The sequence below is a fragment of the Malania oleifera genome, chromosome 3 (assembly GCF_029873635.1).
Source record: "Malania oleifera isolate guangnan ecotype guangnan chromosome 3, ASM2987363v1, whole genome shotgun sequence".
Classification (NCBI taxonomy): domain Eukaryota; kingdom Viridiplantae; phylum Streptophyta; class Magnoliopsida; order Santalales; family Ximeniaceae; genus Malania; species Malania oleifera.
The window spans coordinates 32,385,053-32,403,184 of NC_080419.1; positions in this window are offsets into that span (position 1 = coordinate 32,385,053).

Genomic DNA, 18,132 nt, shown 5'->3' on the forward strand with positions numbered 1-18,132 from the left:
GAGTATATGTGTGCATTACCCTACTTTGTATTGGAATAGTTGGTTAGTCTTGGAAAGTGTGTGTATTATGAACTCCTGAGATGGTTTATGTATGTAACCACAGTATTCCTCCGCCATAAGTGAGGGTATGTATATATTGTGACGGGACTGCGTTGTAGTGGTCACCGGTTCTTCTAGATTTGAGAGTGTGTCGGATTGTACAAATGAGTTTACGAATGAGAGATTGCAAATTTCGAGGACAAAATTTTTGTAAGAAGGGGAGGTTGTAAGAACCTGAACCGTGATATATAGATAAATTAATGAAGAGAAGGTTAAAATGGTAATCGAGCAGACTTCGTCAACGAAGCCAGAGTTTGTCGACGAAGGCCTCAGGTTGCTCGGTGACAAAATGCAGGGGCTCGTCGACGAGGAGAAGCCGAGAGGTTTAAAAAAACCAGGAATCTCAGGCTTATCGACGAGGCCACCATCTTGTTGACAAACTGTCTTCAGTGACTCGTAAACAAAGATGCCATTTCGTCGACGAGGGCGGCTAAGGCAAAGAGCTATAAATATCCATTTTCATTACTTCTCAACTAAGAAATCTAAAATCCTCTCTCTATCTTTCTAGGAACTCAAAATACCCTCTCTCTCTCTCTCTCTCTCTCTCTCTCTCTCTCTCTCTAGATTTCTTCGCCGTACGTTGTGGGAATCGTTGATCCGACGTTATCACGATGATCAGGGAAGGATTCTCTACAAGATTTGTGAATCGAATCTTTGTTCCAGGCGTTTTCGGGTTTTGGCTCGAAATCAAGGTAAGACTCAGTTTTCAATTCCGTTTCAGTAGTTGTGCAGAGAACGGAGTTGTGCGTATGTTCTGTATTGTGGTTTATAGGTTTTGGGAACTCGGTTCTCTGTTTAGGGGCCGTAGCATTTGGGATTTGTCATTTGGGGAAAGGTAAGAGGATTCCGTTTATGTCAGTTATTTTTGAAATCGGACTCGGTAGAACTGTGGTTCACGGTCCTATGTTCGTTTTGGTTACTCATTTGGGGAAATATAATTGGTAAAATTATGAATTTTTCATGTTACAGTTTTGGGAAAAGGGGGCGATGGGCTGCATCCCTGTTTTTGTTGGAAAACCGTTAATATATTGTCATATATATTGTGTTATAGGGATGGTCATGCCTTCACTTTTTTAAACTGTATATGTTTGGAAAATCATGATTTTAGATTACCAAATGGGTGTGGAATTGTTTGGTTATATGAACATGCATGAGTTGTGTTTTGATGAATTGAAATAGGAATGGGGTTCCGAAATGTTCAAAGTTTTGAAATCTGGCTTTTGCCAAAGAGTGTGCAATACCACTAGATCAGCCAGCTTTTGCCGAAGGGTGTGAAAACACCAGATCTGCACTGGTTCAACATTATGGGCTGATGCTATGCCAGGTTACTGGGGGCACCGGCGTTTGCCGAAGGCTATGAAATATCACTAGACCGCCAACATTTGTCGAAGGGTGTGAGATATCACTAAATCGCTGGTTTTTACCGAATGGTGTGAAATACCACTAGATAGTCTAACTTCAAGTCAAAGGCTGTGACAACACCAGATTGTATTTCTTGTTTTGAATAAGTACTGGAACTAGTTTAAACAATTTCGACTGTGGAACTATGCATGTTAATATGTCATGATAACACTCATATGCCACACACCGATATAACCTGATTCTTCCTTACTGATAGGTGTCTCACCCCTGCTGCACGTACATATTTTTCAGGTCCTTCAAGTAACTGGAACTAGCATTTTTGTGTGGGAGCGTAGTGGTTGGTGTACAGCGAAAAGTACTTGGGTAAATGCTAGGATTGTGTTGGGTTGTCTTTTATGGTTTTGGTTGACACCCAGGTTGTATTTTGTATTATGGATCCGTGCTCCTTTTTTATAAACTCTGGTATGGTACGAAGTATGTATAGAATGACCTTTCTCCTTTGTGTATATGGTTGGTATATGGATGTGTATAGGATGCTTGGGAACCCGTCGGGGTCGGACCCTCATTCATTATGACGTATCATGGATGTCTTGTATGATACAGGGACAGGTTAAGTTACTAATTCACCCCTGGGTCACATTACTGGGTTCGTGGCGTGACAGGTTACCTGTTTAAGGATTAAAATTTATTTATTTAAAATTTTTTTTTAAAATTTTGATATAAAATGACATTTGATAAAAAAAAAAAAAAAAAAAAAACACACACTCCAAGTACAAGTGAGCTTGATCGAGATTCATGAGGGAGATTTGCATCTCTAGATCATGAGAGAGCTTGATCCGACCATGAGGGAATGAGTTGAATGACCACCGACTACCGTCCGAGTGTGTGAGGGTGAGGGAGGGAGATGGCATTGTTGGCGACTTCAACTTTGCATGCAGCGATCGTGCTATGGCACCGGGTGACCCGACCCAAACCCAAGTTGACCCGTTTATAAACGGCGGGTCACAAATTGGCCCATTTATAAATGGGTTGACTTGCATAGACCCAAATCTGTTTTAAATGAGTGGGTCACGGGTCACCCATCGGGTTTCGACCTATTTTTCCACCCCTAATTTTGAGGTTGGATAAAGATTTGAATGGTTTTAGAAATTTAATAAAATTTTATATTATATATAATTTACAGTTTTATATATATATATATATATATATATATATATATATTTGAAAGAATATGTAAATTCAAATGGAAGTATTAAAATTTACCTTTTTCTAAAAGCGGAGAATGATTGAAATAGTATTTCTTGTTATTTTAAAATTAGTTACAATCTGAATGTCTTATAGATTACAAGGACAATCTAAAAGGAAAGAATAATAAAGGAAAGAATAACAAAAGGAAAAAATGGCAATTGTTAACGAATCTCCTAGAATATCTCCTAAGAATATATCTTAGAATATCTTCTAAGAATATTTACATAATTATAGAAATTTCTCCTATAATCAAGGAGAGCTGACTCGATAAATTTGGAAATTTTCCAACACTCCCCACAAGCTAGTTTGAAGAGGTCTTCCATAGCCAACTTGCCGATCAAATTTTCAAATTGCTTCTTTGGTAGTCCTTTTGTAAGTATATCTATTACTTGTTCAATAGTAGAGATATAGGATAAACAAATCAGTCCACTATCTAGCTTCTCTTTTATAAAATGCTTGTCGACCTCAACATATTTTGTTCTATCATGAAGCATTGGGTTGTAAGCAATGGCTATGGCAGATTTGTTATCGCAATACAATCTCATAGGTAATAGAGTAGTGACTTTCAATTCTTCTAATAATTTTTTAATCCACAACACTTCACAAATTCCATGAGCAACTGCTCTAAACTCTAGCTCTACACTACTCCTTGCTACAACATTTTATTTTTTGCTTTTTCATGTAACTAAATTTCCACCAACAAAGGCACGATAACCAGAAGTTGTTCTTCTATCTGTTATAGTCCCAGCCCAATCTGCATCAGTGTATACCTCTACTTGTAGATGTCTACGATCTTCAAACAATAGACCTTTCCAGGAGTTCCCTTTATATATCTCAAGATTCTATAAACTGCAACAAAGTGGTCAAGCCCTGGTGAGTGCATAAATTGGCTTACCATACTGACAACAAAGGCTATGTCAGTACGTGCATGTGATAGATAAAGTAGCCTTCCAACCAATCTTTGGTACTAGTCCCTATTGGTTACTTCTTCAGGCTTAGCAAGTTGTAGTTTAAGATTAGGGTCTATAGGTGTCTCAATTGCTTCACACCCTAGTAAACATGTTTATCGAAGCAAGTAGCACATATTTTCTTGGTGAAACAAAAATACCTTCTCTTGACCTTGTAAGTTCCATACCAAGAAAATACTTCAAGTCACCCAAGTCTTTAATCTCAAATTCATTAGCAAGCATTTGTTTTAATTTCTCAAGTTAATTCCTTGCTTTCATTATCTGTAAAAATAATATCGTCAACATAGACAATTAGAAAAGTAACCTTCCCTTCGCTTGAGTGCTTATAGAACATGGTGTGATAAGCTTGACTTTGGCTATAACCATGACCCTTGACAGCCCTCTTATGACATTCAAACCAAGCTCTCGGAGATTGCTTGAGCCCATACAATGATTTTTTTTTTTCAATTTACTTACCTTATCTCACCTGGTGGTAATTCAATAAACACTTCATCCTCTAGATCTCCATTTAAAAAATAATTCTTTACATCCAACTAGTGTAAGGGCCAGCTAGAATGTACAACTAAGGAGAGTTACACTCATATTGAGTTTATATTGGCCACTGGAGGAAAAGTTTCTTGATAGTCAATTATGTATGTTTGTCTAAACCCTTTTGCAAATAGTCTCGCTTTATACCTCTATATATTGCTAATAGGCTCGCCAAGGCTTGGGTCCTTAACTACTAAAGATAAAATTTATAAACCTAACTACTCCCAAGTTTATTAGAGCAGTGAGTAAGTCGAGTGTCGATCCTCGGGGAATGGTGTGCAGTTGTTAATGACTTCTAACCTAGTTTACTGCAACTTTGTGTAAAAAAGAAAAAGGTGAGATTTTTCAAATGTTTTTCTAACAACTACTGAAAGTAGTAAATCTATATTAACACTACTCTTAAAAAGTAGATCTCAGAGTATAAATCACGCCTAGACTGTCATGCACGCTAGCTATGTTCGATCAGCTATTCGTCTTAGGCTAATCGCTAAGCAAACCATTCGATGACATAGAGTAGCGAAGGTGCACCTATTGTTTGAAGTATGGTCGGGAATCAAGGTATGCTTTATCACAACGATCACGAGATCACCTCGTACATGAACAATAGCCTAATCCATATAGGTGACTGAATCCCTAGCTAGGCTATCCTTTACCCTAGGGTATCATCGCACTCAAATATGTATACTTGCATGGAAATTAAAGTGTAGGTATTTAAATGAAAGTAGTAAAGAAAGCATGTAAAGTAAGCATGGTAAAGTTAGCTTCAATTGCAACTCAAGGGTCTATCACTAACGATTAAGAATACAATGAAGAACCATCCACCCAGGCATTGGATCAGTGGAAAGGGCGTGCTGGGGATTGCCGCTTGATGGTGAGGTCCCTGGTTCAATTCCTTTTGCTTGATCAAATTCCGCTTTATTCCTGTGGGGCTATGGGGGCGGCTTCCGTAGGCGTGGGAATAGTCTGTGTACCCTGAAGACGCCGCCTAAATTAGATGAGCCGGGAGAGTCAAGACACTCGACGTAATAAGAAAAAGAACCATCCACTATAAGCGGAAACACAAAGAACACGAAGGTTGTCACCGGTCTTCAGCGATTCCATGCACGAACCAATATAGGAATCGAAAGGAAAAGTAGTAAGTCCTAATCTAAGTGGCTCTCAAGGGCTTCCTAGGCCTGTCACTAACCTAAGAGTGACCAAAGATGTAATGCCCCCAAAAATTAATATGCCTTGAAGTAAAAAAATATATATATATATATATATATACATTATATGTAAGTAATTTAATATATTAAAGTAATGATATTATATTACTTAAACATATATATGTATATATGTTCTTAATAAGTTTTGAAACTTCCTGAGAAAGCAAGTTGCAGAGGACCCCCATTTTCAATTTTGTTTCTCTCTCTCTCTCTCTCTCTCTCTCTCTCTCTCTCTCTCTCTCTCTCTCTCTCTCTCTCTCCTCAATTTATTCAGTCAAACGGGTACCGATGGAAAAATGGAAAATACCGTTGGGTTCCATTCTCTACCACTGACATTCCTACCGGACTGAATTTGTCGTAAGATCAACGAAGGCACCACTCCTAGGGTAAGGTAACCTCTCTCTCTCTCCTCAATTTCTCATTAAATCTTTAGTCAAACTGACGATCAGAAACCACCACGATATTCTAGGAGTGTTTCTCTACAAGTGTAGCGAAGTAAATTTTTGAACTGGACTTTCCAAGCACCACTCCAAGGCTAGGGTAAGATTTAGGGAATTTAAAAAATTTGTTGTTTCTAGGAATTTAATTATTTATTGGGAGTTCATAGGATTAGGAAATGTTAAAATAGTTATTAGGAATTTTGTGAGCCTAGGAATATTAAAGAAATTATAATTTTGGAGTTGAACTGATGGAACTTGGAAAATGTGATTTTCAGGCTTTTGAGTTGTAAACGCTGAGGAGTGTAGAATTTGGGTAATTTAGCGAGATCTTAGTAAATCATGTAAGAGGAATAAATTATGACAGTATTTTTAAAACTACTCTTTGAATTGATATGTGAAAATGAGCATATAGTATTTTGTTTGAAATTATTGTGATACAAATATCAGATAAATTATGTGACATCTGAGTAATACCGAATTGTGATATTTTGGAATATGAAATATGATTATAGAAATTTTTTCTATAATAAATGGGGAAATATGAGAATATGATTTGTTTTATTGAGAAATGAGGAAATTCTCAAAATTGGATATATATATATATATATATATATATATATGAGAATGGAATGTGTATTGAAAAATGGGAAAGAAACAAAAAATGATGAGAATTTAAAAAGTGATATATATCATTATGAGATGAGATATGAATATGAAAATGTGAATATTGTAATGTTAATACTGCAATATAAATGTGAAATGTGGCAGTTGCAATGTGAATACTGCAATGTATATTTTGAAATGAGAATAATGAAAATGTGAAAATTGTAATGTGAATACTGCAATGTATATTTTGAAATGAGAATACTAAAAATGTGAAAATTGCAATGTGAATATTGTAATGTATATTTTGAAATGAGAATACTGGAAAAGTGAAAATGGCAATGTGAATACTAAAATGTGAGTATATATGAAAATGTGAATACTGCAATGAAAATGTTGAAATGTGAATACTAAAATGCGAATATGAGAATGTGAATATTGTAACGTGAATACTGCAATATGAATGTGAAATAAGAAAATTGTGAGTGAATACTACAATTGTGAATACTGGAATGTGAATAAAAAATGTGAAATGATGAAATGTGGAGAGACATAACCTTAACCATGGGGTGAAGCATGGCGTAGAGAATATTTTAGGGGACCACAACCTCGACCATGGGGAGAAGCATGGCGTAGTGAATATTTTCAGGGGGGGGGGGTGTAACCCTGACCATGGGGTGAAGCATGGTGTAGAGAATATTTTTAGTGGACCACAACGTTGACCATAGGGAGAAGCATGGCGTAGAGAATATATTTAGGGCAATATAAGCTCGACCATGGGGTGAAGCATGGCGTGGTAAAATATTTATAGGGCAGTATAACCTCAATCATGGGGAGAAGCATGTCGTAGAGAATATTTTTAGGTGAGTATAACCTTGATCATAGGGAGAAGCACGGCGTAGAGAATATTTTCAAGTGAGCATAACCTCGACCATGGGGAGAAGCATGTCGTATAGAATATTTTCAGGGTAGTATAACCTCGACCATGGGGTGAAGCATGGCGTGATAAATATCTTTAGAGTAGCATGACCTCGACCATGGGGTGAAGCATGGCATATAAAGAATATACTCAGGGCAGTGTGCTAGATGATGAAATGAAATTGAAAGTGAAAAGAATGTGTGTGAGTTTAATAACATAGATAAATAAGGTGAAGTAAAACTCACCATATGAGGGCTTATTGAGTAAGTTGAGTGCCCTGATAAGTATTAGTTGTAGTCGTACTCAAGTTAATCGGACAGGGTTACAAACAATATCAAAGCAGAGTGGAGATACATGTATGGGCGTGTAATCTCTCCTATTCTCAAGGACCTTCTCTAATAAATATGGGTTACATGTGAATGAGATGAAATATGAGAATAAAACTTATAAAAGCTTGTGTTTTATATCTATATGATTATGAGAAATATTGGCGTATTTTCTCAGATGGTATTATCACTGAAATGTATATGTATGCTATGATATAATGAAACTCATAGTGCCACACACTGTAAATAATTTATTCCGTCTTACTGAGATGTGTCTCACCCAAATATCTAAATATTTCAGGGAACCGTGATAGGCCTGGAGAAAGAACTCCGAGATAGAGGGGAGTTGACACCTTGATTAGACAGGGTGAGTATTTTGAACTAGGGATGGAGGATTCCCCTAGAGTATTTTGTGTTTGTTTTAGGAATATGATAGATATGTATATGTGTATAAGTAATGACCTGCTTAAATATATTCATATAATAAAACATAATTAATAACAAAGTCAACCCGAACCAGTGGGTAGCGAGGACACCTGTCATACACAGTGGAACCTAGACAGCAGTAAATGTAAATCACATTCATCAACCATAAATTACATAATACCAGAGTCTACTATATACCCAAAGATATTGTATCCATATACAATCTCCAAAACATCAAAATAAACCTAGGATCTTACAACAAAAATCTCTTTATCCTAGATCAACACTTACCCTTCTAGTAGAGTAGAGCTACACTATCTCAACAGCGGCCTCGATCCGCAGGTTCTCCTGAGTATCCTGAAAATCATTTAATGTTCGAGGGTGAGACACTTCTCAGTAAGGGAAAATAAACTAAATACAACTGTGTGGCGACATGAACATATAATGCAATTATACATATACAGTACATTTCATATATTTGTAAATATTCATCATAACATACGGAATAATCATATATCTTCGTATTTTCTAATAAATCATATAGTTCATAAAATGTCTGGTATAGCTGATAATACTGAAAACATACGCAGGATGAATAGCTAGTTGATGTCATGTATTACCCCCATGACGGGTTGTGTAGCCCGAAGGCGAGACCCGACAATGGCTGACCAACCACTGCCAAGTCAAAAATGTTTGTAAGTACGATGGGCCCGCCTCACCCTGGTCCGGACTACTAGGTGGACGTCTACAACTCTACATTTAAATTAGCATCGACTATCCATCTCCCACCCCCTCATGGGGTGGTTAACATCAATTTCATCATAGATATCTGATCTATAAGCTATGGTACCGTGCTCCTGAACTGAACTAAACTAACATCCGAATTCTGATAACATATAATACATGATAATATAGCGTTTAACATAAATGGATTGATAGCATTTTCTATAATTTCATAAATACGGCCTTGCGCCGAACATTTCATAAATACGGCCTTGCATCGAAATTATATGTAAAACACAGCGTCGCACCTGCTATCAATCACGGCCTTGCGCCGAATATCTCATACACAACTTTTTGAATAATAAATCAATTGTCATGTATTTTCAACACCATTATGTACTGTATTATTTTATATTCCTAAAAACATGCTTTACTCATAAAATTACCATATCATAATACTTTTCATGAAAAATAATATTCATGCCACACATAGCTGAGTAAATTCATACATTTCATTCTAAAATTTCATTTCCTGTATAACAACAGTATTTTCCCAAATACGCATTTTCTTAATAATATTCAAATATAATATATGCTTTCCTAAAAATTAATTTACTGATAAATAATAATAATACATATGAAAAATAACTGCTTTAGTTTATTCCCTTACCTAATACTCAAAAGAAAACCCCCCCTAAAAACCTACTCGTTCTGCACCCGCAGGGTTCCCCAAGCAACACCCTGAAACCAACAACTCACAGAGCTAAGTGCGAAAAAGCCTATAACTGTGAAAAAATGAAATTTGGGGTAAAAAGCCTTACCTCAACCCAGGGATGAATTTCAACTCGCTTCCACCAACGATCTGCTCTAGCAGATTTGGAGAGAACTTCCCTAGGAGCATCGTGGTGGCCTCAAATCGTCGATCCGGTGAACGATGGAGCCAAAATCGAAGAAAGAGGAGAGAGAAACCAAAGGGAGAGAGAGAGAGAGAGAGAGAGAGAGAGTGTGTGTGTGTGTGTGTGTGTGTGATTTTTCTTAATTTTTTGCATTTAAATCCGGGTTTTGGGTTATTTATAGGGATGGATTCATCGACGAGACACGTCACCTCATTAACAAGTCCTATAGAAAGTTCATTGACGAACTTGCACCTTTATCGATGAATTTCAGATTTCCCTAAAATCCTCTCTCGGTATCTTCTCGTCGACAAAACTTGTCTTCGTCGACGAGGCCCTCTTGTACCCTCGTCAACGAATCCCTTATGTTTGTCGACAAAAACCTGATAAATTTCCCTAGTTATTACTCCTAAAGTGCAAGACGAATGCAAAGCGTTCGCCGACAAAGTCTGCTGCCTCCTTCTATTTCTGTTTCCATTCCCCTCTTTCTTTATTATTTAAATACCATTATTCTTCGGGTCATTACAATATGGATGTTTAGTACTCTGGTCATTTGTATTATGGAAAGTACGTAAATATTGATTTCTGCTGTTAGGATTGTTTGTATATCTATTTACCCGGTATCCCATTGCGGGTCGGGTTATGTTGATATGGTATCAGGGCTTCTAACGTGGCCAATGCTTGCATATGTGGAACTATTGATTATAAAAAACAATGTTATGAATATTCAGGCATAAAAAAAGAGGAACCCTAAGAACATAGACGAAGCTATCTTTTATACCCAATAAGGTTTACAAGGTTTAAAATTTAAAATAGGAAAGTTTGCAAAAATCTCACGAAGTAGTTTGTGTCTGTCACCTAGGTCGCACCCTAGTTCTCCTTTGGTCATACCATGGCCAAGGCTCGCGAGAAATCGTGAATTCAAATTCAGGTCCTCTCGATCTCGTCACACTCTTGAGTCTTGCTAGTCGAGATGATGGTCAAGACTTGTTGGATCTCGACTTGGTCTCCCTGCATGGTCTCCCTGGTCGAGCTGTTGGTCGAGACTCTCAGTATCTCTGGCTTAGTCACCTTCAGTATCTCGATCTTGTTGCCGCTTGGGATCACTTGGTCAAGCACTTGGTCGAACCTTCTAGCATTTCTTTCTTAGTTTGAACCTCAGAGTTTGCAGCTTGTAACTTGTACTACAAAAAATAAGTTTATTAGTGAATGATCAAAACCATCACTAATAATCATAAAACCATCACTAATAGTATTAGTGACGAATTTATAAGTATTTGCTGACTTTTTGAGTCTATTCCCTATTTTAATACTGACAAAGCACATGTTTCTTATGTGTGTATTTAACATGTGAATAGGTCCATTAATTTAGTACACACATAAGGAAATGGTGATGGAAGCTTGCAGGACTTAAAGCCTATATAATAAAGCGCATTCCATGAAGTCAGAAGAACAAAAAGGCGAAGAAGACGTTTATTTTTTAGTTGTAATGCATTTAATTTTCATATCTCTGGTCTGTAATAATGCATGCATCTACCTGATATGGATTATATGTTGAAATGGTTGTAGATTGACCATAGGGAACCAAATGACTCTAGGGCACCCTTTGGTCAACCTACGGTCGACCGACATCAGATTTTTGGGGTTAACTCTCAAAGGCCTTAGACTGACCATAAGACCCTCATTATTGCATGTAAAATTCCCCCATCATCTTAGAAATAATTATCATATGAATAGGGGCACTTCATAAGAAGAATAGGACCAAAATGCTCAAGGTTGGCCTGTTCGGTCGACCGAACCCAAACAGTTAAAGCACTTCAGTAGACTGAACCTCCCCAAACTCAATAGTTTGACCCTTCAGTCAATCAACTACAAAATATACTGCAATGCCCTAGTCGACTTAACTAACACGTGGGGTGATCCTAATGCCTTGGTCGACCGAACTTTTAGTAGAAAATTTGCCTGGTCGACCGAACACCCAAGTTCAGTCAATCGAACCCAAAATGACCGACCGAGCTACAGAGGTTTTGAAATCGCCTTAAGAATGGTCGACCAAACACTCAGTTCAAATTCATCCTGGTCGACCGAACTTGGCACCATGGTCGACAAAACCACAAAAGTGGTCGACCAAACCTCTCGGGTTCCAAATTTTTTAAGGGCTTAAATGTTATTAACTTTTAATTAAACAATTTGGAAAATACCCAGTGTGTCCCCAACGGTCATAATTTTCAGAAACTTTATATATACCCTTTCATAAGCCAAGATTAGTAACTTTAATTAGCTAATCTTTTCTCTCTAATTTTATCCTAATCAAAGTTCCCCCAAAACATGTTTTCATTGCAAAATCTCTTTGGGGTTATATTTTATACTCTCCATTCTCTTCCATTAATTATTTTGAAAATCTCTTTGAAGAGAACATTTATTTGGGCATTTATTTTCAAGTGTTTTACTCTCTCTTGCTTGCATATTTGAAAACTTTTTGAGAGTTAAGCTTTGAGATTTCTCCACATATTTACATGGTAAATATGTTGTTGGAGAAATACATTCTTGCTTTGATTTGCACATTGAATACCAAATGTTTGTATATTTTTTTGTGCAAAATCATTTTTAGAAAAGCACCCTTTACTCTACTGAGCATTATTTCATATCTTTAAAGAGTGCATTTATTTGAGCTTAAACGTGTATATCTTAGCTTGTATTTTTAGAAGCATTACTTTGTACAAAAATGGTTTTTATTGTACTGGTTTGGTTCAACCTATAAATTGAACTGAGGAGTCTCAGCTCCGTAAATGAGACCGATTGGGTTCAGCCCAAAAATTGAACTGGGGAGTCTCAGCCCTATAAGTGAGACAAGTTGGGCTCAGCCTTGTAATTGAGTTGGGATTTTTCTCGCCCCATAAGGAGAGGATGTAACGGCTTTTACTCCATCCGTTCAAGTGAGCAGGTATAATGGAGTCCTTGGGGGGTATGCCCAAGGTGGGGAGGTAGGCTGGTTTGGACGAACCTTGATAACAAATATCATGTGTTCCTTTCTCCCTATCTCATTTACTTTTCACACTGTAATTTCCATATGTGTATGTTTGCTTGCATGCACATTTATTTTAAATGAGATACATGTGTATGTCCGCACTGATAACTTAATTGTTTTACATACACACTTTCAATGTTGAATAGGTATGAATTGTGGTGAATCAGCAAAATGTTTTAAATTAGCTAAAAAATTTTAAATGCCTCATTCACCCCCCCCCCCTCTTGGGATTGCACCAAAGTCAAAAGTATTAGTGAGAATTTTCAATTAGTTACTACATCTGTCGTTACTATTAATTATTTGTGACGAATTTTGAAACCATCACTAATAATGTAGTATTAGTGTCAAATTATAATCGTCACTAAAATCCCAATACCGTCACTATAAATTCTATATTGGTTTGGTACTAATTTATCACTAATAGTAGGGTATTAGTGATGAATTTCAAAACCGTCACTAATAGTGTAGTATTAGTGAAGAATCAAAACCGTCACTAATACTCTACTATTAGTGACGAATCCTGAAACCATTACTAATAGTAGAGTATCAATGAAGGATCAAAACAGTCACTAATACTTGGCCCTTAGTAAAGGATCATAATTCGTCACTAATAGTATAGTATTAGTGAATGATCAAAACCGTCACTAATACTTGGCCTTTAGTGAATGATCAAAATTAGTCATTAATAATATAGTTTTAGTGATGGTTTTGATCATTCACTAATATCTATAGACAATTATTAGTGATGGTTTTCAAACCGTCACTAATAATTTAAAATTAATATTTTTTTAATCATTAAATATTGTGAAAATCTGTAATTACATTTTCACATAGATAACATTAAACCATAATTATTAAAAAATTCATAAATTATTAAAAATTCTAATTCAAAATCAAATACAAATACATTATACAAATTCTGAATGTTTTATACATTAATCCCATATGTTTAGATAACAAAAAAAAAAAAAACAAAAAAATCAAAAGTTGCATCCGACTATAGTGCATGGCATCATGTTGATGTTGTGACAGTTACAAACTCTACAAATTAAGAATTATATAAAAAAAAAAAAAAATAGTATACGATTTTTGACCATATACGTACTATAAGTATCAATGATTTGATAGAAAAATAATCGAACATTCAGACAAAGTTAAAAAAAAAATTAATACTATTTTAAATAGCTAAGTTTTATTAGTTTTGAGAAATTTTGGCAGCATTTCCCCTATAAATAAGACATTTTCCATAGACATATATTAACAACCCGGTCCTTTATATAGACCACGATTGCTACCATGCCTACTGAAAAAACAACCTGTACCTGATAACATACAACAACCACCCGCCCTACACAGAGACATACGGGTGTACCATACACATAACTGTAATGTAAATGTTGCGAAAAAAAAACATAAACATCCATAGGGATTCTATTAGACATATACCAAATCTTACTATTGTATCCTCAAATACATTTATCTAGATGTAGAACATAACCTATTATTACAACCTCCAAAAAGGTACTCCAATTAAGTTTAATACACAAAAAAAAAAAAAAAAAAACACTTACGTAAGCTTAACCCAAAAACAACCTCCCAAGTCCCTCTAGCAACTAGGACCAATGTCCTGATGGACCTAAAAAAAAAAAGGGTAGATAATGGGGTGAGACACTTATCAAAAAGGCGGAAGATATTACAATCAGTGTGTGACCACATATGCTTATTTCAATTTAAAACTGATAGGTACAACTAACATTTTCAATACTGTAATGCAACAGGTATATTAACACAAATACTATAAATTTACTCCACATAAGCTTTTGAATCATGTATATGAATATTAGAACACTGACTAGCTTGGTATGACATATTATGCCTATTTACCCCATGGCACGGGTTGTGCACTAAAACTCTAAAAATGCCTTGTTCGTGCAGGCACTGCCAAGTATCTATTATACAGTCTGACTGCCCCCACTTGGCCCATTATTTCACCAGTGGTTTCATTACTCCTACAAGCCGGCTATCTCTGTACCCACACTGATTCACATGTGTTGTTGCACTGTAATTTACTAGCTACGGAACCGAGCCCTTGGGAGTATCTTTCAACCCCTTTATACTGAAGTATGTTTCAACTCCTTTAAACAGAAGTATCTTTCAACTCCTTTGGTAGCAAGTTGTGGTTCCATTTATCATATATACAATTTACAATAAACATAATAACCTGTGCAATTCTAGTATTTTCACAAACTCATACAATCACATCGGGTTTAAATCGGCACACATCCTCTCGGTTTACCCTTTTTACATATATAGCTCAGTATATAACCGGCACCTGTTCTCCACATTTTTTGTATAGCAAAATAGAACTCCAGTTCCCATAGTTCATACAAGTACTATAAAAGATTCTCACGTTCCATTTCAATACATATGTCACACTCGTTTGATCAAAAGTCCGCTATAAAGGGTATAATTCAATAAACATCAATTAAATGAGAAATAAAGGATTTAAGCATCTCCTATAAAAATATTAATGCAAATAAAGGAATTTTGTAATGTTTGGAGATCATACGCCAAAATCCTCATTTTTACCCAAAATCGTAAAATCGCAAAACTGGTATTTTTACCAAGTGAAATTTAGCAAATAAGCAGTCAAATCATACATATAAGCATAAACTATCTTTTTAGTGATTTAGTTTTACAAAAAGACTGTTGTAAACAAATTCCCCTTACCTTAAACCCGAAACTAGAAACACGAACGAAACGGTCCAAAACAACGACCCTGGATCCCCGAAACCTAAAAGCCACAGAACATTACTTCTCTATAATCTCAGCTACTATACAACTACCTAATTGAAATCGAAATCGAAATCAGATCCTTACCTCGATTTTTGGGAAATCCTAAAAATCTTCAAAACGATGATCTGATCACTATATTTGTAGAGATTCCTCCTCTGATCTACGCAGGAACCTTCAATTGTCGAAATAGACGATGAACGGAGAAGGATCGTAGAGAGAGAGAGAGAGAGAGAGAGAGAGAGAGAGAGAGAGAGAGAGATTTTAGGAGTATCTTAGCCCTTAAGCAACCAAATAGGATATTTATAGGGCCCTTGACCGAGTCAAACTCATTGATGAGGTGGCACCTTCGTCTACGAGCTAGCCACGTAGTTCGTCGACGAAGCCATACCTTCGTCGACGAGCCCGCCTGGATATTTTCTTTGGCTCGCTCGGTATTCCCTTGTCGACGACGCTCTGAATTTCATCAATGAAACACTGAAGGGACCTTGTTTACGAACACACTACCTTCATCGACAAACCCTGCTAAAATACCCTTTATTCCCCTTTTCTTATTTATTTTCCTTATTTACAAGTTCAGGTCTCTACAATCTCCCCTCATTATAAGAATTTTTTCCTCGAAATTCATTGACTGTTGCTACGCATAATCTTATCACTCCATTCTACTGAAGAGTCGACAGCCACCTATAAAGCAGTTCCGTCCCAAATTTATTACTTACCCTCACATATGACGAAGGAATGCCATGGTTACAATATAACATTTCAGAAGATTACATACACACAAAAAACTCTCCCAAAATATGAACCACCTATACTACTATACATACGTACTATAAAATAACTGCGGGTACTTCTAGCATATTTCTGACTCTAGTTCCCATGAAACTTCTTCCACTGTATGGTTACGCCATAATACCTTTACTAGAGGTATCTCCTTAGTCCGTAACTGCCGAACTTTCTGATCTAATGCTTATACAGGTACCTCCTCATATGACAAAGCATCACTGATCTCTAGAGGTTCGTAACACAGTACATGCGATGGATCATGTACGTACTTACTTAGCACCGAGACGTGAAACACATCATGGACTCTAGATAATGCTGGAGGTAAATCCACTCAATAAGCAACTGAACCTATCCTTTCCAAGATCTTGAAAGGCCCAATATACCGAGGACTTAGCCTCCCCTTCTTTCCGAACCTCATCACCCCTTTCATCAGAGCGATCCTCAGAAATATCTTATTTCCTACCTCAAATTCCAACTCTCGTCGATGAGTATCAACATAACTCTTCTGTCGACTCTGAGCTTTCTTGATTCTTTCCTTGATCAAATTAACCTTTGCAGAGGCCTGTTGAACCAGTTCCGGACCCAATATCTTGTTTTCCTACCTGATCCCAGAACAACGGAGATCGACACCGACGACCATAAAATGCTTTGTAAGGTGCCATCTCTATGCTAGTCTGGTAACTTTTTTTATATGCAACTCAACAAGTGGTAGATAAAGTCTAGTATACAAGCTCGCAACATATCCTCTAACGTCTGAATAGTCCTCTCCGATTGTCCATCCGTCTGCAGGTGGAAAGACATACTGAACGTCCATTGTGATGCTTAGGCATCCTGTAGTCTCTTCTAGAAACGAGATGTAAAACACTGATCTCGGTCTGAAACAATAGAAATAGGGACGCCATGAAGTCGTACTACCTCCTGCACATAAAGCTTTGCTAGCTTATTCAGAGAGTAGCTGACTCTAATTGGAATGAAATGTGCAGTCTTCGTCAATTGATCCACTATAACCCATATACCATTTTGCCCATGCACTGTCGCACGTAATCCCATCACAAAATCCATCAAGATATGGTCCCATTTCCACTCGAGAATACCAAGTGGCTAAAGTGGTCCTGCTGGCCTCTAGCGCTCTGCTTTGACCCACTGACATTTTAGGCACTACTCTACAAAATGGGCGATCTCTCTTTTCATGTTGGACCACCAAAAAGATTCCCTCAAATTTCGGTACATTTTAGTACTACCAGGATGTACAGTGTAGAGTGAACGGTGTGCCTCTTCCAGAATGACCTGTTTAATCTCAGCGTCATTTGGTACACAAACCCTGCTGTGAAATCTCAATATCCCATCACTAGAGATATTGAAATCCAGCTTCAAACCATTTGAACTCCTTTCATAACTTCAACCATTTCTGGATCCCCCTTCTGCGCTACTCAGATCCTCTCCTACAAAGTCGGTTGTACCGTCAAGCTGGCAATAACCGCCTAATGATTTCCTTCCACCACCTCTAATACCAACCTTTCTAGGTTCATACAAATCTGATGCTGAATTCCCACTGCTGAGATTGACATATCAGCTGACTTCTGACTCAGAGCATCAGCTACCCCGTTAGCCTTTCTTAGGTGATAGCTGATAATACAATCATACTCTTTTATCAATTCAAGCCACTTGCGCTGACTCATGTTCAGCTCTTTATGGGTGAAAAAGTATGTAAGATTTTAATGATTAGTAAAAATCTCACACTTTTCACCATATAGGTAGTGCCTCCAAATTTTCAATGCAAACACT